The sequence below is a fragment of the Agelaius tricolor genome, unplaced genomic scaffold (assembly GCF_023055355.1).
Source record: "Agelaius tricolor isolate 1412-34295 unplaced genomic scaffold, bAgeTri1.0.p SCAF_1, whole genome shotgun sequence".
Taxonomy (NCBI): domain Eukaryota; kingdom Metazoa; phylum Chordata; class Aves; order Passeriformes; family Icteridae; genus Agelaius; species Agelaius tricolor.
In genome coordinates this window covers 95,378,326-95,405,025 of record NW_027269261.1, presented here as the reverse complement: position 1 = coordinate 95,405,025, position 26,700 = coordinate 95,378,326, and the positions used below count along the sequence as shown (strand labels likewise).

Sequence of the window (26,700 nt, the reverse complement as noted above, 5' to 3'; positions counted from 1 at the left end):
ACATTTTCTTCTGCTTTCCATTGGCTCTCACCAACAGGAGCACTCTGCAGAGGCAATTCCAGGGTAATTCCAACCCTCTGAACTCTGTAACTGAGATTTCTTAAGACCAATATGTGAATGAAATTGTGCCTTCTCCAGGAAAGGTTCATCACATATTATACAGTATTCATAGGAATTTTCCCAGTCAATAATTGTAAAACTTTGCCAAACAAACTTTAAAAATACCAGACCCATTTCTTCAATTACCACTGTTAGAAATCTAACGAACTGCATACAATGGTGGCTGAAGGTCTCCACCAAATAAAAATTTTCATCAATTTCCCAGCTTTTGATTAAAAACCTAAAACCTTTCATACTCCAATTTCAATCAACAACTTGGGGAGGCAGAGGGGGACCCACATTATTTCTAATGAAGATCCCCTCAGAAGATTCAAAACCTTTACTCAACCTCCTAAATATTTGGCACAGCACATCCTTGCAAGCCTGAAATTATTACTCTGTTTGCTATGGTTTCTTTTATTGTGCTATTATGCAAGACTTGTACTTTGTCATTTGTAGCACATTACCTCAGACTTGTCCAGGTACAAAGATGGACTTCTGGGATGATCAGGGTAATGGAGAGCCTATCATATGAGAGGACAGAATGAAGAGCTTGGCTTGTTTAACTTGGCAAAATAAAGGCTGTTAAGGGATCCAGTTGCTGTGTATAAATATATCACAGAGGCAAACATCAGGGAGATGGGAGAGCCATTTCAACTAAATGACAGTGTTGGCAGTGGAACCCAATGGCATAGATTGGCCAGAATTCAACCTATGTGAGAAACCAAAAACAGGTTCTCACATCGGGCAATGGGATTTGGGAACAATTTTCCAGCTGGAGAAAAAGCAGCAAAACTCCTAAATGCACTCACAGTGGAACTTGATAAGTGTATGAAGGGGAATATAAAACATGATTCCTGCAATATTATAACAATATATTTGATGACCCATCAGATCCTTTCCAGTCCTCTGTTGCCATATAAAGCTATAATATCTCATGCAGATTCTCTACACCTCAGTCATGTATGCTTCAAAACAAGATATGCCAGCATACTTAATATGTTTTAAGCTATTTAAAACCAAACGAAACCAAACCAACAACTCTAACCAAATAGTTCAGTTTAGTAAGTGTGTTTGTTCAGGATAGGGATAAAACTTAAATTAATTTTCTCTCCCACAATGACAATAAATTCAATAGAACCCAAATATATTACAAAATAAAAATATTTTACATTCAGTTGTCCACCACCAAAATTCCTAAGATTATTGATAATTAGTTCTACTTGTCATCTAGAACTGTTTAAGCTTTATTACATTTTTTTATAAAATATTTCATCGATGGATTTAAAATTGCAGCTGAAGTTCAACTGTTATTTATGGTATTCTGCTCTAAGCTATAAATTAATTAAGGACAAGAACATTTTTGTGCTAATGCATTTTATGTTGGAGGGGATCCAAAAGATATAGCCAAGGGAACAGAATTATGATTGTTTCTAATTTATGTTGGTCATAGCATGGGTTGAACACATGAGAGGGAAGACTTTTTTTAAAAAAGAGTCATCTGGTTTTGGAGATACTTCATTTTTTTCATGTTTAAAAGGTTTCTTATGCTGAGCTTGAAGTAAAAATGCATGAACTCTACAAAGCAGAAAATTTCTTGGGTAAAAAGAAACAGTTTGTAAAAATCTACTTCCACCAAAAGCAGTAAAATGGTTACATAAAAATTAATAATTTACGAAAAGCTCTTCTTTCTAAATGCAAACCCACACACATACACACAGAGAGCCCCTGTGAATGGGACCCAACTATAGCCATGACAGTACTACACAGAGTTTCACTTTCCTGTAGCTCTTTCTTGAAGTTTTGATGAAAATACTCATACTCATATAGCTCAGTGAAGGCAAATTTTACTCTGAAGATGCCCCAAATTTACTGTAATATCATATCTTATGGTAATTAATAATATCAAATTCTGATTCACTCTACTCTCAACTAAGATGGCTTCATAAACCTGGCTTGAGGTTTCCTGGTTTTATTGGCAGTTCACTGTCTTAGTCAGCATTAAAAATTAGTTCCAAATCTCTCACCATTTTCTTGAGAGCAATGCTGAATTCAGCTCTCGAGATTCAGCATTAGATACTCAGGAAGAAAGGATCTAGGAGAATGGAAAACATGTCTCCATTGTCATCAGTTAATGGATGGCTCAGGACCTGAATTACTGACTTCTAACATCTTTTCCTATCTTATATAAAAATTATTCTGAAAGCATTCTAAGTTTCTGACTTTAATAGAAGACAGTGAAAATCAATTTACGTATATCTACATAACTTTGCATGCATTTCTTCATTTTAAATTTTTTTTTATCATATGCACATTCACATATATTGTGAAGGAACATCCACCCATTCATCTTCTCTAGCCTCTTGTTATTCAACATCCTTCCTCCATGCTCTTCATACCTTTGTCTCTCGAGTAAACAAATCAAAAGTTTCACTTTTGACTCTGACATTGCTGATGATTTTCATCATAGCCTCTGTTCCTGTTCCCATTTGTGCTGGTTTTGGCTGGGATAGAAGTAATCACAGTAGCTGGTATGGGGCTGTATTTTGGATTTGTGCTGGAAACAGGGCTGATAACTCAGGGAGGTTTTCTTTACTGCTGAGCAGAACTTGCACAGAGTCAAGGCCTTTTCTGCTCCTCACCCCACCCCACCAGTGAGGAGGCAGGGGGTGTGTGACAGTGTCCACAGGGGTTCTTGGATGAGGCAAGAGATGAGAATGTTGACTCCATGTTCAGAAGGCTTGAACATGGAGTCAACATTCAATTCAATATATATTACATTATAACTATACTAAAAAGAAATAGAAGGAAAGGTTTCGTCTCTCAGAAGGCTAGCTAAGAATAGAAAAGAATGAATAGCAAAGATCTGTGGCTCAGACAGAGAGTCCAAGCCATCTGGTCTGTGGTTGGCCATTAATTGTAAACATTCAAGATGGCCCAATCAAAAATCCACTATTGTTTACATTCTGTTTCTGAGGCCTCAGCTTCTCAGAAGGGAAAAATCCTAAGAAAAGATTTTCACAAAAAGATATCTGCAACAGGGGTGTGCAAGGACTTGGGAAGGGACACATCCCATACCATATGGTGTCACCTTCAGTATATAAAGCTGGGGGAGGAAGAAGGGAAAGAGGGGACATTTGGGGTGATGGCATTCATCTTCTCAAGTGAACTGACACCCATGATGGGGCTGTGCTCTCCTGGGGATGGCTGAACATCTGCCTGCCCATGGGAAATGGTGGACTAATTATTTGGTTTGCTTTGCTTGCATGTGCGGCTCTCGCTTTACCTGTTAAACTGTCTCTATCTCAACCCACAAATTTTCTCACTTTTACTCTTCTGATTCTCTCCCCATCCCACTGGGGGGAGGAATTGAGTGGCTTTGTGGGGCTGAGTTGCCAGTTGGGATTAAACCATGACACCATTATATATGATTAAGGATTCAATCAGAAGAGATAGGCATTTTTCAAGTTCCTGATTTGCCTCAGCAGTCCATGTGACACATATACATCAAAACAGCCATGTTTCCTCCTTAAACTGCTACTTTTAAATTTTCCTCCTTAAACTGCTACTTTTATCTCAAGCAAAATTAGTTCTTGATTTGAACAGAAACCGTCCACATGCTTTGAGCTCTTTCAGAAGCAAATTGGTCATGAGTAAATGAAGACTGATCAAATTTCAGAAGACTGATATTCTGAAATATTTTCTCTTACAGGAGAAAAATGTCTGTGCTAATTTTAAGAAAAAAACTTGATCCATATTCAAAAGAAAAAGTTATATACTGTTTGACACTAGATTCTGGGTTTACACATTATTCTGGGAAATTCTGATACAATCCTCATGGGCCACATTATTTTGTTCATGTTTGTATGTCAGAAACAAGACATAGCTTCACCAAGGAATCTCCAGCACTGTAGGTTTTAAGTCCCTATTGTGACTGGTCAAAGTATAGTAGAGCCTCTGTAAGGACTGCTAGTTTCTGTGCTCTTCTGAAATATTAGTGAGAAACAGTGTAAAGATGCTCAGAAAGTGTATGATACTAACTCTAGGTTTAGAGCCCTGAACAACAATTTCATGTGCTTATGTGCTTCCCTTTTTTTGTTGTTTGTTTTCATTTCCTGTGGAAGACAAATCTGTTCTCAAGGATCTCTCAGTTATCAGATGATTTCTGTGCATCACAGCAGCCAGAGAGCATTTGCTTTGGCTTTCCTTGGTCATCCACAGCTCAGGGATCTGAGCTCTGCAGGGCTCTGGCACTGACTGCCTTCCATCCTGGCTGTGTCTGGGAAGAGAGCCAGAAAGGTGAGTGATGCTGGCATCTTTCAAACCCATAGAGTTCTAGTAGAAAACTAGTCTATGCTTCTATCACATTTGGCACCTGCTCTCTTTTGCTGATTTTGTTGCTTTACATGGGCTTTGAAGCAGTCTCCACCAACAAACAGAACAGGATGGTTCTTCACACACTGAAGAGCAGAACTACAGAATGCCTTCTCCAAGAATGCAGAAGTTAACATGACTTGGGAGGAGACATTCTTGGCACAAATACTCACTTATGGTTGCTACCCAGATAAACCACATCAGTTTAGGCCAATCTCTTGAACTGAAAATAGCTGGAGGCAGAAAGAGTGCTTTGGGGAAGTTTCAAATCCTTGCCATGCACTTGCTTTCCCCTGCTGGCAGTTTTCAGCTGCTGGTTTGTGTGTTGGTTGGTTGGTTTGTTTGCTTGCCCAGAGTGGAGCACAAATGCAATCCCCAGCTGCCACTAATTATACTGCAGAGTTCCTTGCAGCTGATTGAATTTCAGGGGCTCACACAGAAAAGCCTTGAACCTCACTTTGGGAAACCAGTGGTGGCTTACTACTAACTCAGTAGACTTCCCTCTCTTCATCTGATTGCTTATGACAAGACATGGAAGTAAAACTGAAGGACTTGATGCTCAGCTATTTTAAATTACTGTGGCTTGGCTGGTACCCTTGAAAGCAGGCTTCCTTGTCCCACTGTAGTTCTGACATGAAAAACATACTGTTATCTCAGCAAGGATGGTTTATTGAACTATTTTGTTCAAATACAAAGGACTCCTATTTTTAGAAGCAAAACTGTAATTCATACCCTACAACAGCAAAAGCCAACTGTATCCTGAGCTGACGTACACAAAAAATTATAATACCTCCCGGCAGGTATCTGGAGCTGACTTTTGTTAGTCTTAAACCACAAAAATTTATTGCCATTACTAAGCGGTTCAAATGTGAAAGCTATTCTTGCAAAACAGTCACTAATGAGCCTGCAAATAAGAACTGAGCAGCAGGGAACTGCAAAACGTTATCTCAAAAGTACTTGCCTCACCCTCAAATGAAATCCAAAAGCAACTCTTCCTATGGACAGAAAAGAAGGGCAGAGCACGTTGCTTGTTGCTGAGCATGTGAACAAATTGCATACCATAGCTCAGATGTCACAGCACTTTTTCAATAACACTTTTAAGCTTTTGCTAATGCCTCAAGCACTTAAAATTAAAGGTGAAATATCTTGGATAGGAAGGATCTTAATCTTACGTATATTTAGATATTTATATTTATTGATGTAACAGTTGTTTCTCAGAAACTGTTCTGTTGAATTAGTGTTGGAGCTGCAAGTTTTCAAAGAATCTGTATCTAAATTTTTGTAAAGTCAAGAAGATTATTTAAGATAAAAGTAACGGAAACATAAATTATGTTTTCAGAGCTACAATTTAAAAGTGTATTGAGTTGCTTCTTAATTGCAGAACAATCTTATATCTGAAATCATTAGCAATGTTCATGGTGCATGTCACAACTAAAATTCCATTTAAGCATATTTTTAAAATTATCTCTTCTTTCACTTAGCCATTTTGTTCAAGAATCTCTTTCTCATGGATGGGTTGGTAAAATATGCATCACTTAAAGCTCTGTAAAGAATGCAGCCTCTGCTCTGCTTTATGTCAGATCATTTCATCAGCTCTTGGAGAAGGATTTGAAAGGCATGTTGGCAGATGAAAGTCTCTTGGTTTGCTCTAAAACTGATTTTCAAACTTTAACAAAACATGCACTGAACACAGGGCATTGAAAACTTGTGGAAGAAAATGGGTGGTTATTTTGGCTTCATGCTATCATTTCCTCTGAGGTTCTGCTTCACTTACAGGAGTGAGCAACCCCTGGGGCTCTAAGGCACCACCACAGTCCTTTCACAGGACAGGAAGGCCAAGGAATTCATCTGGTCAGTCCTCATGAGCTGCAAGTTCCAATGCTCTACTTTTGCATGGAACAGTGTAGAAGGCCCTGCAAGACCTGATATCCCCACAAATATAAGAGTTGTGTGCGCTATTCTGCTGAAGACAAGGGCTCAAAGTGGTTCTTTGAATTTCTGGTTGGTTTATTGGCTGTTTACAGTTTAGTTGTTGATGTATCAAGAAGTTTTGGGAAGTTTTTTTCTGATGGAGCTTAGAATTGCCCGTATGAGTTTTTTGTGTTACTCATCGAATTGCTGTTCAATAAAATACAGTCTTCCAAAAGCACATATGGCTAAAATTAACCTTTTTTATCAGCATTCTTTTTCTTGCTTACATGTTGCCTTTTGAAAAGGAGATAGTCCTGTGAAATCATGTGCCCAATTGTGCTTGTAGCTCTAGGCACTGTTTGTCTATAAGGAACTAAGAAGACCCAATGAGGTGTTATTAGCTTTGACTCATCTGACTGAAGTATCATCTGCTGTGCTCATTAATGAAGGTAGTTCAGGTGGAAACACTGATCCCTGAGTGTTATTAAAATTGTCTCTGTAGTTTTTACTCATCTAATGAAAAGAGAAAAAGTAAAGTAGATAGTAAAGAAAGATGCATACAGAGGATATATACTAAAATAATGCCTAAGGAACTAACTCGGAAAATCAGTTTAAACATGTGTCACAAAATTTTCTCCAATCCTAGAATTTTCCAGTGTTAGATGTTCAAAATATGCTTGGAAAACAGTCTCCTAGCTGTAATCTTAGAGAAGTCGGATTCAATAATAGTAAGTATAGCTTTATAATGCAGATATGTTTTATGTGATTGTTCAGATGTACTTGGTGGGCTCAGGTGAGTGTGACATAAGGATTACATCTAAACTAGGAGATTAAGCAGTGCCAGGACTTGGTCAAAATTTTGGCATGGACTAACCAGGGGTCTTCCTAGAATGGTTCAGGAGCTAGCCCTGCCTGGGGATTAGCCTAGTCAAAGTTTGGTAGCCTGAACATAGTGAACCTGTTCTGAAGTCCATGTTTAATAATGTAGGTATGACCAGACAATGGCTGAGGGTCAGAGAGCCAGCACTGGCATTGTTTTGTGTCACCCACAACTGTTTCTGTGTGGCTTTCAAACTGTGAGAAATGGAAACACAGATTTTTGCTTTACAGAACTGCAGCAGAACTGCAAAGCCCTGGCTTTGGGGAGGAGGGCAAGCAAGTGAGGAACACTGAGACAGATGGCACAGTCAGATTGAATGAATTCCTTGGGGGCACTGCAGCAGGGAGAAGAGGGACAGTGAGCATGGTAAAAATATGGGAACAGCAGCTGCCATAGCTGCTTCTACAAGAGCAAAGCAGGTTGAGCAAATTGCCTTAGGAGCCTGCCCTGTGCCCAAATCCAAAGGGAAGAGCTAAGAAGACAGCTTTGTAGGGAAGTGTGGTACCTTGCAGGTGGGTGAAGTTGGAGAGTCGCAGCTACTAGAGGGGGATTGGAGACTGAACACTTCCAAAGCTCACAGCTGGAAGATGAGCTGAGGTGGATGCTGGGACCCAGAGAGAAGTCCAACTTGCTTGTCAGGCAATGGTGAATGCCAGACAGTGCAATGGCATAAATCTCACACCACAGAAAGACACAAACTGAGATAATTCTGATTCCAAATGTGAATCAGCTGAAGATTGAGATAAATTCCTAATAAAAGCATATTTACACTGGCAAAGTGTCAGTGTGATTGTTGATTATTCTCTGCCTTCCCAAAGGCAAGAATTCCATCCCACAGCAAAGGTGATGACCAATATTTATTGCTGGCAAAGAAATCCTGACAGACAAGGTACAAAAGCATCACAAAAGGAGTTATCACTGTGCTGCTCCTCACCAGTGACCCTCCTAGCAGCTAGAGCAATCATGCTATCCACACATCTTTTGCCACCATGGCATAGGCTCTGCTGAGGAAGTATTGTTGAAACAGAAAAAGCAAGGACTTTAATCTCATTTTGTTTTGAGCTGTAAGCTGAAGCACTAGAGGAAGAGTGTTTCTTAACCCAGTGGTGCACAGAGGTGCTCTCTGGAAATGGCATGTGCCTAAGTCATCTGCAATAGGTGAGATAGCAGGAACTGGGGCAGCTTTCAGCATGTGTGGGCTGTTCTGAGAAGCCAGTTACCAATCTCTACCAGGTATCTTTTCACAAGATATCCTTGATGAAATGTTTTGCTCAGTGGCTCTTAGCCCGGTATAATTTTCACAGGAATGGCAAAAGTCAATTTGCTGCCACAGAGCAGTTTCCTGGCTGAATTTCAGTAGATCACTCTGGAACACAGAGACCTTAAAGCTCTTCACTAAATGGTTATGGGATTGTTTTCACATGGGCAAACAAGAATTTTCTCTCAACTAATTCTTGGAAATGCTCAAAGCATTCTAGCTGAAACTTCCAAAAACAATTCAGACTCAGCCAGACATCCAGCCTGAGCAACTGAAGTCTGGCAAAGCTGTAAACAACTGGGCTTCATATAAGACTAGATTTTTAATGAAAAGTGTCAGGCAAACTCAGATAGGGCTTTGTTATCATCTTGCTCTGGAGTATGTGCTCTTTTCTTATATCCCAGCCTAACATTTCATTTGTAAATCAATTGTCATGACTGTTTATTATAGTGTTTTGATATAGCATTTCATATCTGCTCACATTTATACTTCAAATTTTCATATATTGTGAATTACCAGTTGATTATGTATATTTTACCAATAGCAAAGCAGACCTTCAAACTAAAATAAATCCATCAAGTGCCACCACTAACAGAGTTTCAAGTTATTGTCTAGATAAGAGAAATCTGTCAGATGTATAAAAGTATCTCATGGAACACCTTGATTTTTACCAGTTTTTTTCTTGACTTTAAGGAAGGACTTGCAATGAAAACTTAAGAGGAATCCACTGAAGAGACTCAAAATGTACCAACTAATGTTGATAAGACTGTTTATCAACAAATCCATTCCCTCCCTTCTGTGTTCTAAAAGAAGTATTTTTAAAGATGCTAAAAATAAAACCAGATGTTTTATTAAATAAATTAATAGATTTTTGTTTGTAGTCAAAACATCAGAAGGGATGTCTGTTCTGACTTTCGCTATCTTATTCTTGGTTGATTTTGTGGTTTCTTAGAGAATACATAAAAAAGGACATGACCACAATCTGTGAGCTGACATACACAGCACATTCTCAGACATGCTCTAAGAAATTTCTAAATATTCCTTATTATTATTTCAGCCAAACTTGCCAAGTTTTTTTTCTGTATTTGACCTGCAAATGATGCCTATTTTGGCAGCACTCAAAAAATATGTAAAAATAATATAATGTCTGCAGTTTGTGTTTTCCTGCCTGCAGTGCTCTATGACAGCATTTTTAAGATGAACCAGTCTGACACTGCCAGACTTTTGTGCAATGTCCTTGGGAATTTTGACCTATTAACTACAGCAGATTTTTAATGCAAGCTGTTTCAGGCAGGCTCATTTCCATGAAGAAAGTGTTTTGATTTGAGGGGTCACTCAGATGAAATGCCACTTGTCAGAGTTAGAAACCAGATGATTGCACTGAACTGCAGGACAGAATTGAGAAGTTTTGCCTTCCTTGAGAAACCTGTGGAAGGAGAGTTGCACCAAAGAGAAAATGGATCCAGTATAACACAACAATGACTATATTAGGTATTTCTTGAACTGTCAAATACTACATAATCTAATATCATCACCTGACACAGAAAACTGAGGTTCACTGCTTTCTTCATAGACTAGTGACACTGTATTATTTATTTGTATCAGCAGGTATGGTTTTCAGTGGTGGTTTTGTGCTTGCTTTGGTACTGTCTCTGCAGAGAAATGGAAATATGAGGTTAATACCAATATTCTCCAGCTGTAAATTGGGTCCCATGGGCCCTAGAGAAGGGCTAGGACACCTTCACACTACCTGTCAAGGCTCAAGGATGTGCTTTTCTCAGCCCCTGGTGTTTCAGCTATGCAACCATCCTGCTGCTTGCCTCATGTGGATTCCCACCACAGGGGAACTGGAGGCACAGCAGTCTGATTAGAGACTGCAGCTGAAATTATGCTGGGCAATTTCTTCTAGTAAACAATTCATTCTGCCTAAAAGAATGGGTTTGAGTACTCTGAAGCAGATTTGGGTCAAATTCAGCATAATTTGAAAAGAAACAAGAAATGAAAATTGAATATATGAATTGCAGAAACAGTTCCTTTTCCTATTTCTGATATTTTTTTCCCCACACTAAGATCACAAAAAGTCAAAGGTACTATAGGAGGGGAAATAGAGCAATTTAAAGAAACTTATTTCTCTGCCTTCTTTTACCAAAAGTCCCAATTTTCTGTCAAAGCCCAGTAGTGTCTTAAATTCTTACAATACAGAAACTGTTTTTCAAATTGTCTATAGGATTCAAAAATGGGTATTTGAACAAAAATGTGTGGATTTTGGGTCACAGGGAGCCAACCAACTCTATCACTTTGCATGTAGCTTTGGGTCTTCCCAAGTGCTAGCTCTTGCTCCATGAATAATTAAAGATTTCCCACAAAGTTGACTTTTTTTCTGTGAAGTGAAACAGTCAAAGTATTTTCCTGGGAGATGTTTTAATGGCTATACTGTAGTAAAAAGGTACTGTAACCTTTTCCTTTCTGGGTTGTTTTGATGGGTGTTTTTCATGATTCCAAACTCCCCCTTGCCATCCTGTTCTTTAAATTTTGATAGATGAGCCCCATAATAAAAGCAGTATTTTGAAGTCTAGTAAAATATTAAATGCAAACAAAAGTTAATGAATCTCACTGCAAATCCTAAAAAAAAACAACCAACAAAACAAAACAACCCCAACCAACCAGAAAACATAGCAAAACATTAATTTTTCTTTTTTTTAACTCTGTTGTCAATCAAAAAGGTACAGTTATATCATAAATAGTTTTCCTGAGAATTTCTCTGGAGGACTAAGTGAGCAATGCCTCCTTCTCACTTTTCTTTGTCTCTCTCTCGTACATGTTGACTGCTTTCCTGTCCTCCAGCTTCTTCTTTCTAACAGATATGGATGTTCAAGGACAGAACTGGGAGCACTGTATATGTTCTTTCTTTCTCTCAGGGAGGAAAACAGTCCTGCATTTGTGAATAGTTCCTTTTGTGGGTGGATCACCACAGTATTACTGAGTGCTTGGTTATGATATGAAAACTCCTATGGACCAAGAAATCAAGGTCTGTTTGCTAGAGAATTATATATTAAGATGGATTAAATATCTTTTATGTTGGCTATAGTAACAAATATAATTAAAACAAAAATATAAGGTGACAACTAATGTAAAACATAAAATATCAGTTGACATACTGCAGAGGTATATATGCAGAATTATTTTTATTCCCAGGCTCAGGTGCCTATTTTCTTAGGATGTGGAAGAAGGAATGAAGGGAAAGCAGAGAAGCTGTTGCTGCACCTTTCCCAGATGAGAGATGGGTGATGTGCTCCCCCAGCACACGACCTGCCTGCAGCCCTGAGGCTGCTGGTCCATTACATGTGGCCAGTGAATATTGCACACTTGCAGAGCTGCACTGTGATGCAGGTAAAGGCACAAGGAAGGCAGCATTTTCAGCCTCAAGGAGCCTTGAGACACAGTTGATGTTGGGGTGAACTGAAATGTTATCTGTCAGCTGTAGCTGTCAGCAAAAATATTAAAGGAATAGCAGCTGCATCATGCCACAAGCAGGGAGTGGAGCAGCCGTAGCTCCAAAATAGATTTTAGAGCCAGACAAGAGTTTTCTTTTCATGAACTCCAGTAATAGTCAAGGACCATTTATTTTCTAAGCTGCTTTGAGCCAGTTGATAATGCTACTGCTTTTAAAATGTTTTAAATGTTTGAGACGCAAGTAAAGAAGAGCTATTTAGAATAGGATGTACTGAAAGGTATGTTACTAAACCTACTAATTGTTTTCTGCTTCTGTAGCTTTAAATTTGCCCTCACCATTTTATTCTGTAAGTTCTGATACAGCAATAAACCTGATATGACAATAAAAAATCATAACTATGTTTCTCAGCTGGAAAAAAATTATTGGCTTAATATAGCTTCTGTAGCATTTATTCTTCCTTTTCAGATAATTTAATTAATAAGATGCCAAGTTATCCTGAAGGTATTTATTAAAGAATAGCATCTTACAATCTTTTTGGATAGTCATTAAAGAAAATAACAACAAGCAGTCATCTCTTCAGGATCTTAAATTCCAAGATAAATGCAATAAAATTTGTGGCAGTGTGTTATTGTTTACTGCTCGGAAGAACTTATGCAACAACAGAATATTGCTCTGATTTTTGAGCTGCTGCTAATGAAGTACAACCAGACAGGGCACAGTTGTTATGAGTCAGGAAATGTGGATGTTCCTGGACAGAGGCCAGGGGGGCTTAGACACACAGGGATGAGATGTATATGCATCCTTTGGAGGAAATACACTGGGTTGTTTTGAAGCATCTCAAGCTGCCTGATCCAAGAAGCACCGAAATGACCACCCAGAAAAAAGGTTATTAGCTCTCACTTTCTCAGGGTCCCTTGTTTTTATATCAGGAAAACAACAATGAAGTAGTCTGTCCAGGGGAGCTTACAGATCAGATATTAGGTTCAGCCATGAGACAGTAGGCTCAAAATCCTGAGGGCTTAACTTTGTTCTTTCACTATGAAAAGAAGAAAAAACAATTCCACAAAAAAACCCCACCATTCCCATAACCCTAAATAATAAAAAAAAAAACCCAAACAACCCAACAACAGCAACAGCAACAGCAAGAAAACACCAACCAACCAATTAACCAAAAATGCCCCTGATGTGCTACAATTTGCTGTGAGACTTTAAACAAACCATTTGAACTCATATTCTGCTATAGTATGGTATGAGGTTTTTGTAAGAGAATGGATGTTACCACTGTACACATGGGGAGAAGCTCCCCTCTCCACAATGACAAAGCATTTGGTGAAATGCTGCTACATTTCAGTACATGGTACATATGCAACTCTTTCCTTCTGAGCATTCTAAATGTCATCACTGTGGGTCACTAATTTTAAGTGAAATTAACTAGGATCATTTAAAAGAAACTACTGATTTCTTTTCCTTTCCACACCTCTTTCTTGCATCTGAATATAACTTCCCCAGAAGACTGATTTTTTCATTCTTTTGGTAGGTGACTTTTCCTTATCTTCCTGCAACCCCTCCCTGTGTCATTCCCCAAAAGGGGACTACAGGTCTCACTCCTCTCCCAGCAGAGCAGCACATGCAGACCATTTTTCTGTGCTGGTAAACCTAGGATGTGTGTAGCTGCTTGGACTTGCACATTTCACACCTTTTTTTCAGGGGAACCCTCACAAGAAAGACCTGAGCTCACTTTCATGAAATCCAAGGAAGGGTCATTTATTACCCCATTCTCCCCTCAATCTGAGAGGCTCACAACTGAACTAAGAAATTATTTCCAGACCTCCTGCTTTGGTCTGGGCTAGTTTTGAGGCCACCTGTGCAGTTGTCACTGCTGTCACCATGGCAGAGCACAGTGTGGCAGGCCCAGGCTGCCTTCAGCCATGTCCCAGCAACCATGTCCTCTCCTGAGCAGTGGCACATCTGTAAGGGTGAGACTCTGCCCTGCTCCCAAACTCACCATCCCCTCTGGTCACTGGCATCACCAACCACACAGACTCAAACTCTCCAGAAAATCTTCCATAGTTGTTTTTCAGGGCATTTTTAAGCATCATTGCATCAGATCATCTAGAGATCAGAGACTTCAACTTCCTTGAAGACATCAGAACTGCATTTTCTTCTAATTTTCTCTGGTTTTAATTAAAGTTGAGTACCATGTTATGGCAGCTTAATTCCTTGGTAAGCCCTCATCAAAAATCCCAGTTGGCAAGAGTCAATTGAGCTGCCACCATTGCTTTAACAAAGCAGGCACGACTGGAGACACTGCAGGAGCTTGCTGGAGACAGGCAGCACCACAGGACATTTCTGTTTTCCAGGTACTCCCTCTTCCTCCCTCCCCACAGCCCCATAGTGGCTCCAGAGCTTCCAAACACCAGCTAATTTTGGCAGTCACATTCGGCTCACCCCCTCTCTCAAAGGTTCTTTTTCCTTCTGGATTATTTTTTTTCCCAGTGGTCTCCTCCTTGTACTAGAGAGCTTGGCCTGAGCATTCCCAAAATAACAACAAGCTCACAAGCTGACAGCACCCCCTTTGCCCTGAATTACTTCTGGTACAACTGAACCTGAGGGAATGGTTTTGATTTTCCCGAAACATCTTAGTATTGACATTAGTTTGGTTTCTATTCTGGTATGGTTTTGTTCCTGTTCTGGTCACATCCCTGGTCCTCCTCCTTCCTTTCTTTGCTGTGCTTTACCAGTATGGCTGATTATGGTGACCTACAACTAAGGGCACAGCTAAGCTTCCCTCTGGAGAGCTCCTCTAAAAATACATATTCTTGTCACGCAGACTAATTCAACTTCTATCCTACTTCTCCCTGCAGAATCTGGTTTCTAAAGAGGGCTATTTAAGTCTTCTTATTCAAAGCTGTTGACATGATGTTCAACACTGCAACATCTCAGAGTGTCAAAGTCACTACTGTGTTTATTCTTGTAACATTCCAGGTTGTTATTAAAAGTGGAAAAGTAACTTGCTGAGAGTCACGCAGGGAGTCACTGATGTGAAAGTCAGCAATTTAAGCAGCATTTCTCCTCCCTGGCATGACAACTATCACCTTACATTTTAAGGTAGCATTATTTTAAACAACAAAATTCAAACATGACGTGAATATTTTGGAGAGGGAACCTGAATTTAGCAAAGTGTTTCTGGTGAATAAGGACTCTATGAGATGTGCTGCCACTCTTACAGCCTTGCAGTTCAATCACACTCTCACAGTGTTATTTAGACTTTGTTTACACAACTAGTGCTGGGGGTAAGTAAACTAACCCTCCTTGTGTGCAATTATGCTTGCCTTATTTCTAGACACTCACTGCTGTCCTGGAGGGATTTTTGGAGCTGACACCAACAGCCATTGTAGAATTGTTGCCATTCTACCAATCCCTTAACAAGCTGTTACAAACTGTTGTGTTAGGATGAGTGTATTCACTGAACACTTCTGTAGATTATTCAGTTTATTTCTGTTTATTTTCCTTGGCTTCTTTTGTGCTAGGATGAGAAACTCATAACACTGCCTACAGCTCTCTACATATTTCTCTAGCACTCCATTAGTTCTCATGGACCTGTAGTGATAAAGGTTGTGTGGCTGATAGTGATACAGAACAGGGGCGAGAAACTTGTATCACTGCAGGGAGTTTGTTTTGTTGGAATGAGGCAGCTGTGCCACTATCACAGAGAGGGCTCTGAACAGCTCCTCCTGGGCCCCCAAGTACCACAGCAGTACAATCCTCTTGTGTAAGTTCTGTAAATTTTCATTTGCAAACGGATGGAATTCTGTACCAAAGATACTTACATTGCACCCCCTCCATGGTTCTAATAAAAAGCTGTTCCAAAATAATTTGAGGTTTTAGAATATGTTCTCTGAAAGCAAAGGAAAATCAATTTAGGTATTTTTTTTTCTCCAACCCACTAGCTACTTTTGAAACCTCTATCCATATGGATTCAAAGCAGGGTAGTTAAAGATGTTTACCTGGTAATTCTTGGTTAAGAGGTTTAGAGTTTAGCTTTAAAACACTCAACTTCCTGGCCTCCTGCTAAAGCATTTCTTGTCTGTCCTAGCCTGTTCTGGTGTCTTTCAGAGCATGAGCTCTTCTTCCTAAGTCTCACTATGTTTCTCACTAAATTAACCCCACTGAAGCTTATGTCAGGTTTTTTTTTATTAAAAAGGCTGCAAGGGTTTATATGACCAGTGTGTGTGTACCAGCTCCTCCAGTTCCTCTCTGCAGCCAATGCTGAGCTTGCTCCAGACAAGTGCAATGGGATCTGAGATCTCTGTACACCACCAACTACAATAATTTCCTCTCTTTTTTCCCTCTAGATTTACAGATGATGACAAGATTCTAGTTAAAGTTCCAGTTTTAGGAACATTATTTATCTACATTATTTATTAATTCTAGTTAAAGTTCCAGTTTTAGGAACATTATTTATCTACAGAGAAGACTACCTGCCATCAGTGGTTATTCTTGTTAGATATAAGAAATCCTATATGGAAAGACTGACTGCCACATCCCTTTGAGTGTCACAAGCCCTCTGCTTTGTCCTTGTTTCATGCTACAATAGTCACTAACAGGTAAATTTAGATGCTTCCACAAGTTGGGCTTTTTTAAACTAGCCTAAGCTAGTCAGGTTAACCAGAACTCCATCTAGGAATCCTGTTTGCCATATGTGCATCATGCTCTGCTCCTGATTAGGATACAATTGGAAAGAGATGTTCAATGAGAAAATGAAACTTGGCAGTGGAAACAGTCTCCAGACTTTCCTTCCTCAAAAGCAGCATCTCTGTTATCCTTTCTTATACACTTACTTTCTTATTACTTACATTTTCCATGCTAGCCTTGCAGCTTATTGGACTATCTGGACAGAATATACTTAACATTTTTCAGAATTGTTTGTGCAGAAAGATGGCACCTCAGCTGTGCCTAAATCTAAATATTTGGCATTCAAACAGAATGTAGCAGGCAGAAGGAAAGGAAGAGGGTGTGCACTCTGAAAGCTGGAGTAAACTAAGATAAAATATTACATACAAGATTTTTTGTCCTTATTATTCCTATTTTAGGACATAACACATCAAACACAACAAAAAATCAAACAAAAACCCCCAAACAAACAAATAAACAAAAAACACTACAGGTGGGCTTTTTGCAATTTTGAAAGTGCCAAAGACCTGTGATTTGTTACTATCAAGCCATCTTTTATTCAGTGTATTATGCATTTTGATATACTGATTATAATTTCTTGCAAAATATTCCATAGCCAGCCATGACCAAAACTTTCTGATCCAAAGATCACAAAGGTGAGAGACCTTTTATAAATTAAAAATACTCAAGATATATGAAAATAATCAAAGCCCTGAACAACCTGATCAGAGTCTGGAGATGGTTCCACTTTGAGGGAAACTGGATGATTTCTGCCAGCTCCTCCCACCTAAGTTATGGTTCTGTAAATAAATGGCAGAGGATATGCTACTGTGGCCCTGCCTTTTACTATTTGCACCCTGGTGCCTTTTGTGCTGGGATTCCAGCCTCTGTCTGATGCCACTGAAGCAGCAGTGGTTCCCACACTGAGGCAGCTGCCTCAGAACAGAGGCTCCCGGGCACTCAGGAGCCCTGCTGCCATGTGTGTCCCTCTGTGCACAGGGACCTCTTGTTCTGTGCTGTGTTCGACATGCCTCAGGACATCCAGCACGGCATCATTCCCTTCCTGCCATCTCCTGCCCAGAGTCAAGAACTGGAATGTATCATTTTCTCTAAAGAATTTTATCAGACTGAGGAACTGAAATCCTTATCTACTGGAATAAAATGTATGTCTCTTTTCATTACAGAAGTCCTTGTTGAAAAAATAAAAGGAGAAATAACACACTATAGAAGAACTACTGTAGCCTTTACCTTAGAAAGTTAGATCCAAGAGGCTTTGCAATTAGAGATGGTGAGACAAGTGAGATTTTCAGGATAAGTATGAATGACAGACACAGGACTAGAGTAACTTCAGTATGAGAAATATATGCTTAATTAATTTTTATCCAGCCCAACACTAAACTAGTCATCATTAACCACATGCTCTTTCCCACCCTTTTGTTTATGCCCGTTCTTATGGCTTTTAAAGGGTTATTTTTTGAACAATCTAGACTACATATTTTAAAAGTAAGAATGTTCTTTAGGACACATAACTAGATAGTGTGGGATTTTATGAATACCCTTTCTACTGTGTTCACCAATTTGAACTTGAGGATAAATTGTGTATGTTTTTTTCAGTGTATATTTGTTGTCACAGTAACTGCAGTTTTCCCAATAAATGGAAATGGCATCGTTTCCTTAGCATTCAGGTTATTGCACTGAAATAGCACCATGAACTCACCATTACTTCTCCCTTCCTGTTGTCAAGTTAGATCGCATTTAGTTGCAGGAGCAGGCACTAAAACAGGTTGGTTTAGATTTGTGTGCATTAGAAAGCTGAAGCAAGTCTGCTTAGCTGCATTACATCCTATGACTCATGCCTGTGTGGGAAAGACCTTATTTTCACAGAGATCTCTTAGATAAACAAGGCAAGTTGGCAGCAATTGGATTACACTGATGCAAGCAGTCTCTGCTTTCTGTTGCATTCATTTCCTTTATATTTTCTGAAAAACACAAGCAGGCTGATAAACTCCAGTGAGAATTCTTCTACCAAGGACACATGAGCTTTCATTTTCAATTACTTTTTTTTTATAATAGGAGCAGCCTTAAAGCCAGTTTCTAAAAAAACCCCTATTCTGTTACTGCAATAAAATCAATTTTTATCAGTTGGGTTTTTTCAAAGTTTGTTAGCAAAGCTGTAGCTCTCACTGTCGACAGCCATAACACACTAGTCAGTTTGATACCTCTCTCCCACAAACACACAAGACTCTAAATATTAGATTTAGAGGATTTCAGATAGAAAATGGATTTAGATTCCAAAATATCACTTTTACATACGCGCTGAAACAGATTTTTGACCAGCATAAATCACAAAACATTGCACTCTTTGTCACCATTTCCTCAAAAAGGAAAAGTGAAGAAAGTAACCATTACTGTATTGCAGAGCTCTAAAAGTGTGTAAATCAAACTGGACAAGTTTAGTGCAAATTCATCAAGGTTTCTGCTAGTTTTGAAACCCCACCAGTTTATACCTGAATGACTTTGGCCACATCTTAGATAATTAAGATTTTAATTGTCATTTTATCAGCTTTGAAATGAAACTCACTTGGACAAAGTGCAGCAATCTTTCGGATTCACACCCCCCTTTGCCTCTGTCAGCACACAGCAACCAGGGTTGTCCATTTAAGGGAAAAAGTACAAGCTCCAGCCTGTTTCCCTGTGCTCTGGATGTGTTTGTCCCACTCCTTCAGCAAAGCTTTCTGTTGTGCCAAAAAGCACTTCCTTCCTTGCAAAAGTCATGCACACATGACCACATACACTCCCATTTCTGATGAAGGTTTAATTTAGCTTTTAATTGTATTTTCTCTGTATTTCTGAGTGTGTAAATATTGTGAAGGATGCCACGATCTATGTAATCTTACAGATCACCTTTACAGCTACAATTTGCGTGCTTTACTTGTAGAAAAGGTTTAGAGGGATAATCCAGACAAAGCAGAATGAGAATCACAGGGCCAAGCCATCTTGAATAAAAAAAAAACCAACAAAACACAGCTGTCCCTACCTAGGAAGATTTTTTATTTGCACTTATATTAGGACTTATTTTACTGTGATGGTGAGAATTAAAAGTAATACAGAAAGTACAGATTATCTGCAGAAGCAGGAAGAGTAGGTGCAAAGACCCAAAATAAAAGGAAAAATCTAATCAAGTGTCCTAAAATGCAGGATTCTCACAAATACATGAGGCATCACAGATTTTCAACACGACCAGAGACTCCCACTGTCTCTTGTGAACAGAGCACTGGCAGAATTGTTTCTGCCTTCACCTCAAAGCATAACTGCAGGACCATGTTACAAGTTCTAGTGCCACTAGCTTGTTACAAATACTGGCTACTAAGTAGAAAAAGAGAGGTTAAAAAAAATTTATCGTTTTCTCTGTTATCCACTATGCTCCAAAATGAAGAAAAGCCTGTCATCCCCAAATAGTTACCAATATTCCATATAAAATTAGGAAACAACTTTCAGTAGAAAACAATAAGAGAAAGGAGAACAGAAAAGGCTAAAAATGAAAACTACCACAAGCTGAAAAGTTTAGACATTTGAGCTTCTTGTAAAGAAGTATTTAAACATCTCTATACAATAGGATATCCTTGTTTTATCTTTCTAGTTTTCAGTTCTTATCCTAGGTTTTATACACTAAATATTTTGGTGAAATAGGAGGTATGAATAGATAGAGTTCCTTCTCATTTGTAATGTTGTTTTATCTGGCTTCTTCACAAATATTCACTTCATTTTTCCAATTGTCATTTTAGATATGTAGAAGGACAAAACCCCTGACCAAAATTCAGTTTATACATTTAAATAACAGGGCAACTTGCAACAACAGACCTTGAGAAAGGAAGAAACAGGAAATTGGAAGAAAAGTAAAATGTCTCTTAGAAAAAAAAATATTTGGACAGAAATAGAGATGATCTCTTTTGTTAAATGCTCTTAAGGGGACTGGAAATGTATCTGCTAATTCCTGAGTACTAAAACTTGATCTTATTCAATTCAAAGGAAATCTCAGTCTGAATTCAATGGCATAAACCTGACCTTTGACTGGCACAGCTCTGAAGCACATTCTTAATTTCTGCCTGGAGGTACCTGAACTGAGTTAGATAAGATTACCAAAAGCCTTAAATAAGTATGTGTGGAATGTCTGCCAGCAGAAAGATCCTGTATCAGGAGGAGTTTCACTGATACACCTCTATCAATAGGAAGCTTTTATTATGGAAATGGCTGTAGTGGTGAAATTGTAACCCAGAGGAGCAAAACAGGGCATACCAGCAAAACAGAGATTTCCTAATATTCTAATGCTTAGTCCACAGGCTACTTCCAGGAAGCACATCCATTTTTTTCAGGAATCCTACCTTGGCTGACACATCTCTATCAATATGAATATTTAGTCTTTCCATTTGTGTCAGGTGTGACAGTGAGAGGCACTACAGAAAACTCAGATGTCATGAGGTGTCATCAAGCTCAGTAAAACCAGTAGCATGAAGGGTGTACCAGTAAACACCAGAGCCAAAGGTCAATCATCTACCACATATGAGCAGGAGGAGCTCAGGAAAATCAAGGCATACGTAAGAAGGGACAGAACAGTGCTGAGCTTTGAAGATGAATTTCAAGTCCTTGAATTTGGTGTTAAAAACAATCAGATCCTCTATAGAGAGACTGAAAGACTCAGGTGATGAAAGCACTCAGTCAAGATGGTGACTTTAGCTGGGACTAGATCAGCTAAAATTATAACAAAATTAATGTAATAATGAAATAATAATAATACATAATAACCATAACTATGAAAACATTATCACAAAATCAAAAAAGTCACCAACATATTCCGGAAGTGGATTCAGATTGGAAGGAGTCTTTAGCACCATGAAAGGCACCATCCATTCCACAGTTATGTAAATATAAACAAAATCAAAATAATGCATGAGGGAGAAAATAAATGGGGATGCTATGTCCACTTGTCTCCCACAAAAATGTGTATCACCAAAACATAAATTACTTTTGATTTGATATAAAATCGACCTTGGTTTCACTGTAGCCATTAGAAGAATTGGCTATCTTTCAAATATGAAACCATCTGTTGAATAGCCACATTATATATTCCACAGATTTGATTGGAAAATCCCAGAGCCTCTTTGTGGACACCTGTTGAAAAGAGTAATTTTAGCCTCTTCCTCCATTTTGAAGTGGGAAGGAAGACAGATGTATGTAAAACCACAACTCCATGTGTTAGAGTTTGAAGTTGCTATTAGACTGTTCAAATGTCACTTCATTTGACAGTTATCAAGCTAATAATTTGCCTTTTGATTTAAAAAACTTGGCTAAAAGTAAATTGTGTGAAAAAAGGGAAGTTGTATAACCACACATTACACTGAGCAACAACTAAACCAAAAAGGGAGTCAATATTACCATAGCATTTTCCCAGATTTTGTGATTCCTACATTTTCAGAAGGTCAAATTTGTCATTTCTCCACAGTTTAATTTGCCAGATATTTCATTAAAGAGTCAGTAATTTTCACTCTAATGTCAAGATGACAAAGACTGTACAAATAATATTGTGTCAGATTTATTTCTCACTGTGTAGCCTTCTTATGAAAAAAATAACTTTCTCAGGATATGTCCTTATTAAAAAGTAATTCCAAAGTTTCCTTTTGAGACTAAGATTTGGGATACCATAGTGCTTCAGTAATTCCACAATAATGATTATCACATTAAATGATAGCTGCCAAAAAGTGGTTAGTGCTTTAGTGTGCCCCTTGCTATGACAAAAATGTACACTGTGTTACTTTTTTCTTTTAAGAATTTTCTTCCATCCTAATACTTAACTTATTTTATCATTTCACAGGCAGTTACATTCTCAGTCACCAAGTACAAGTTGCTTCAGATTATTTTAATTCCATCCAATCCATCCAGTGCTAAGATGTGGTATTGATGTCATTTATGTAGTATGCAGGGATGCAACTAGAATTATTTTGTTAAAGCAAGACATTCTCATCTCCCTGAGGCAGTCCCAGCGTCCACAGACTAAGTGTCAAACACCACAGACAGTCAGCACAGACTCAGTTAGTTCATTCCTTCTTTAGGACAAATATTTTTCATCTGAGACAATTCTACATAAATCTGTGAACAGGGTTTTAGCACAGGGTAAGTGCATTCTTTAAATCTCTGCCTTCATAACTGGATTCATATTGCATATGAACTTACAATCAGTCTATTAAAAATTCATGCGCACTAGATTTTTTTGTTTGCAGAAAACAGCTTTAAAAGAGGTGGCAGGGAGGAGTGGAATTCATTCTCCAATGGATCAAACAGCTTTTGTCAGTTAAGACAAAGTAAATCACACTAAGCAATTCCTTCCCCTAAATTACATGACCACTATGGGGCCATGGGATATGCATTTCCAACAACAAACAGGCTTCCATCCTGCTGCCAGGATAAAAAAGCCAGCTGAGAACTGGCTTCTCATTTATGATTTCGCTGATAGAAACATACACTTTACCAACAATGACCCAGCTCAAGCACACTTAGGTCAGTCCTTAGGATGGTTGCATTATGCTGCTAATCAAAGCAGCAGAGATTAATATTCATTCTATGTAAATAAGCACAAGAACCAAGAGCATTTGTGACAGAGGTAATATAAAAGGCACCAGGTGTGTCCTAAAAGATAGTAAGGAAACAGAAAGTACAAATGCACTGGGTCACGAACTATTTGGTTAATTCTGTTACTGAAAGGCTGCTTCCTTTTATTTATCACACAGGTTGTCACTGTTTTTAATAGCTGCTGGACTATCACTGGACTAGCAGAGATGATATGTATTCTATTATTAAATGTTGATTTGTCTTCTGTCTGCATGTAAGCAGATATAAACAAGATACATGTCAAAATCTATACATTTTTTTCATATTACTGCTGGCTAGTTCATTATGCTTGTTCTCAGAACTGCAAAAATTATTTAAGCAATGCTTTTCTATCATGAAGACATAAAAAAAACCTCTAAAAGTTTTATCCCAGCTTTCATCTATTGACATTTTCAAATCATTCAGAAGATTATTCAAAGAAGGAAAGAAACAATAGACATTAGAAAAGAAATTTTTTGTAAAAAAAGACAATAGAAAATAAAGGTTGTTGTAAAATAAAACAAACGATGGCGTGGTTAACTCAGTCTTACCTGTGAGCAATACGGACCTAGGAATATATCCTTTCCACTGCAAGATCACAGTAGCCTGTCCCACAGCACTACCACAGGAGTAGAATGATCCAGCTCAGGAGATCACAAAGACAGAAACTTTTCCCACTTTTCTGGGTCTACCAGCAGTTGAAGTAACAAAGGAAACAAGGTAGAGAGCTGAAGACCGGAGCTGCTTCTCGCAGAAATCCCAGGCAGGAGAAGTAGGAGGTATACTCTGTCTGTGTCTCACCCAGACTTTTGTTTAAAAGTTTTTTCAACTGTTGCTAGGTGGTGTTAGGCTTTGGCAGTTTAGTTCTCAGATTGTATTTCCCCTCTTCTGGTCTCTTCACACAGTGTTACAGCAATGACTTTGTTGAGCTCAGCTCGCTTGTGCTATATTTAACCACTGTTCTCAGCAAGTCAAGCCTGTCAACAGCTGAGAAGTTTGGAGCAGGCTTTGCTGAGTTCCTCAGCTGCTGAATTATCAGTGGATGTTGCACTGCACAGCCCAGCTACTACATTCACTGAAAGATTGTGGGGAAACTGTCAAATCCTTTTAAGGGCTTCCAGTGACTTCACAGGAGTAATTACTATTTAAAGCACTAAGTACAAGATGTGTATTTAGGCATATATTTTAGACTGCTAGAGAAAGAATACTTGTGTTCAGTGCAGATGAGTTCAATTATTTATACAGTGAGAATTTTCCTAGGACAAGTAGGAAGTTTATAATTTGAAAGGTATGCACTTCACTTGAGGAAAAATTACACGTGGGAAGAACTTTTTGCAGCATAGTTTCTTACAGAGTTTAAATATACTAAGATGACATGGAGAAATTAATGAAGGCTTAGGGTGGAAAGTTTTCACTGTGATATTTATTCCAAAGACAACCTTTTTCTCCCAGACCAAGAGCTTCCTGCAGTTATTCCTATACTGTCTCTCACTGAAGAAAAGGAAAGCCACACAAATCACAATTGGTTTGACAGGAGTATTCAGAACACATTACCCCAGGGCTGTATGCATTCTGATGTATCCACACTTGCTTCTGGATCTAATTACTATTCCTAATTCTAAGCCACAAATCTCCTTATCAACAGACCAGCAGTAACAGTGGATAGCTTTCAGCCCACAAACTGTCATGATATCAAGACTCAAAGATGTTGCAGATCTCAGATTCTAGAACAAGGTTCTACCATCTCATGGCAGAACAGCCTCTGAAAATGTCTCTGGCAAGGAAAATTCCCTACCCCAACAACTCTGTTCTTGTCTGAGCAGTACTTCAGAGTTAAATGCAGAAAGAGGCTCCTTTGGAAGCCTTTTCTCGAGTGATGATCTGAGGTATTGATCTAGGGCTAGATGAAGAGGCAGGGAAGAAAGAAGATGAGGAAAAAAAGCAAAATTATGCTAAAAAATTCGCTTGTGGATATTTGTATGTGAGGACACACCAACCTTGCAGAGCAAAAAAATATTCAAGCAGGTCATAACAGTACCCTGCAGCGATGCTGGGTCTCTGTGCAAGGAGTAGGATGGGGAAAAGGTATCACACTGTGGCAATTTCAACATGCAGGAACATAACTGGCCACAAGGATATGAGATACCAGAGGGTGAGTACAAGCCCTTACTGGAAGCAGCTGTGGGATGAGCTGTAGCCTGGTGCTCTAACCCTGTCTCTGGAATGACTTCTGCTTGATCTGTGTCATTATCTAAACAAGCAAGGAACAATGAAAAAATACTTTCATTCCCAAGTTGCTCATAAAGAGAAAATGAAGTAAATATTAGGTATTATGTCAAGTAACTGATATTAAGACATTGATGACACATTTATGAAAGCCCCAAACACTTCCATCATGTCAAATATATTTTGTTTTGGAGACCAAGTAATAATCACTAATTTCCATTTGCATTTCAATATTCTACTTGGACAGAATAGTTAGAATGTACAAAAAATGGTAAAACTTCTGGTTTTCAAAAACAGTTATTTGGAAGATTATTTTAGAGACAAATAATATATTGGCACAAAGTTTGCTGGTATATGCTTCCACTTTGAACTGAAGTGGGATACAGATATCCACATTCTAAAATGAATCTCTAACTTAGTTCCCTCATAAAGTTGAGGTGCTCCAACCAGATGTATAACTTTTTGACTATTCTGGCTTTAAATTCTTGCTCAAAGTGCAGTACTAACAGCACTTTATTCATTCAAGTATAATAAATCAGGCAAACAAAACAATTAACTTGGCTTATAGATCTCAAAAAAACCCAAGCTATTCTCAACATTTCTCTCCCATTAGTTCCTGGCACATTCACTGAGTGGAAAACAATACAACTTCTTAGGAGGCATTCTCTGCTGCCAGCCCTTGTGGGTGAGTTTCAACAGTGACCTGCTGGTGCGAGTCTGCTTATTCTCCTACACTTGCAAACTCACTCCCCAGCTGTGCAACATGGATATAATCCTCTAAGACCAGGGGAATTTCAGAAAAAAAATAGGTAAAATAGAATAGATTAGGTTTTGCAAGTCAGAAAATATATAAAGATTGTATGGGAAAAGGTGCAATTAATCAGAGATACTGGAAGTGTAACGTTTTTAACTTTGTGCAGTATGAAATTGGTTCTCATCTATATTTTTCCCCTACTGAATGATGGAAAAAATAATTATAAATAGGTGTAGAGGGTGGGAAATAAAAGGAAAAACAAAACCATGAAAGAGACTTTTTAGTTTGGCATCCTATGTTAGGTCTAATGTCAATAAAGACCATCATGCAAAGTCTTAGTGACATCCTCCAACTAAGTCTAAAGAGAAACTTTCTTTTAATTTCTGATAATTATGTTCTCTCTTGGTCAAGCAACCAAGATAATGGAG

At 38.5% G+C, this 26,700-nt stretch overlaps 1 protein-coding gene across 3 annotated transcripts in view; it reads right to left on the bottom strand.

Annotated features, from left to right (window-relative positions):
• Nucleotides 1-24,299, bottom strand: part of FILIP1 (filamin A interacting protein 1) — a 102,143-nt gene extending 77,844 nt beyond the window's left edge. For 2 of the 3 annotated variants that reach the window (XM_071444570.1, XM_071444561.1), the window contains exon 1: nucleotides 23,844-24,299. The gene's annotated coding sequence lies outside the window, so the exon portion shown is untranslated. The remainder of the gene's footprint in view (nucleotides 1-23,843) is intronic. The other variant, XM_071444579.1, reaches the window with a different exon arrangement.
• Between the last annotated feature and the right edge of the window lie 2,401 nt (nucleotides 24,300-26,700).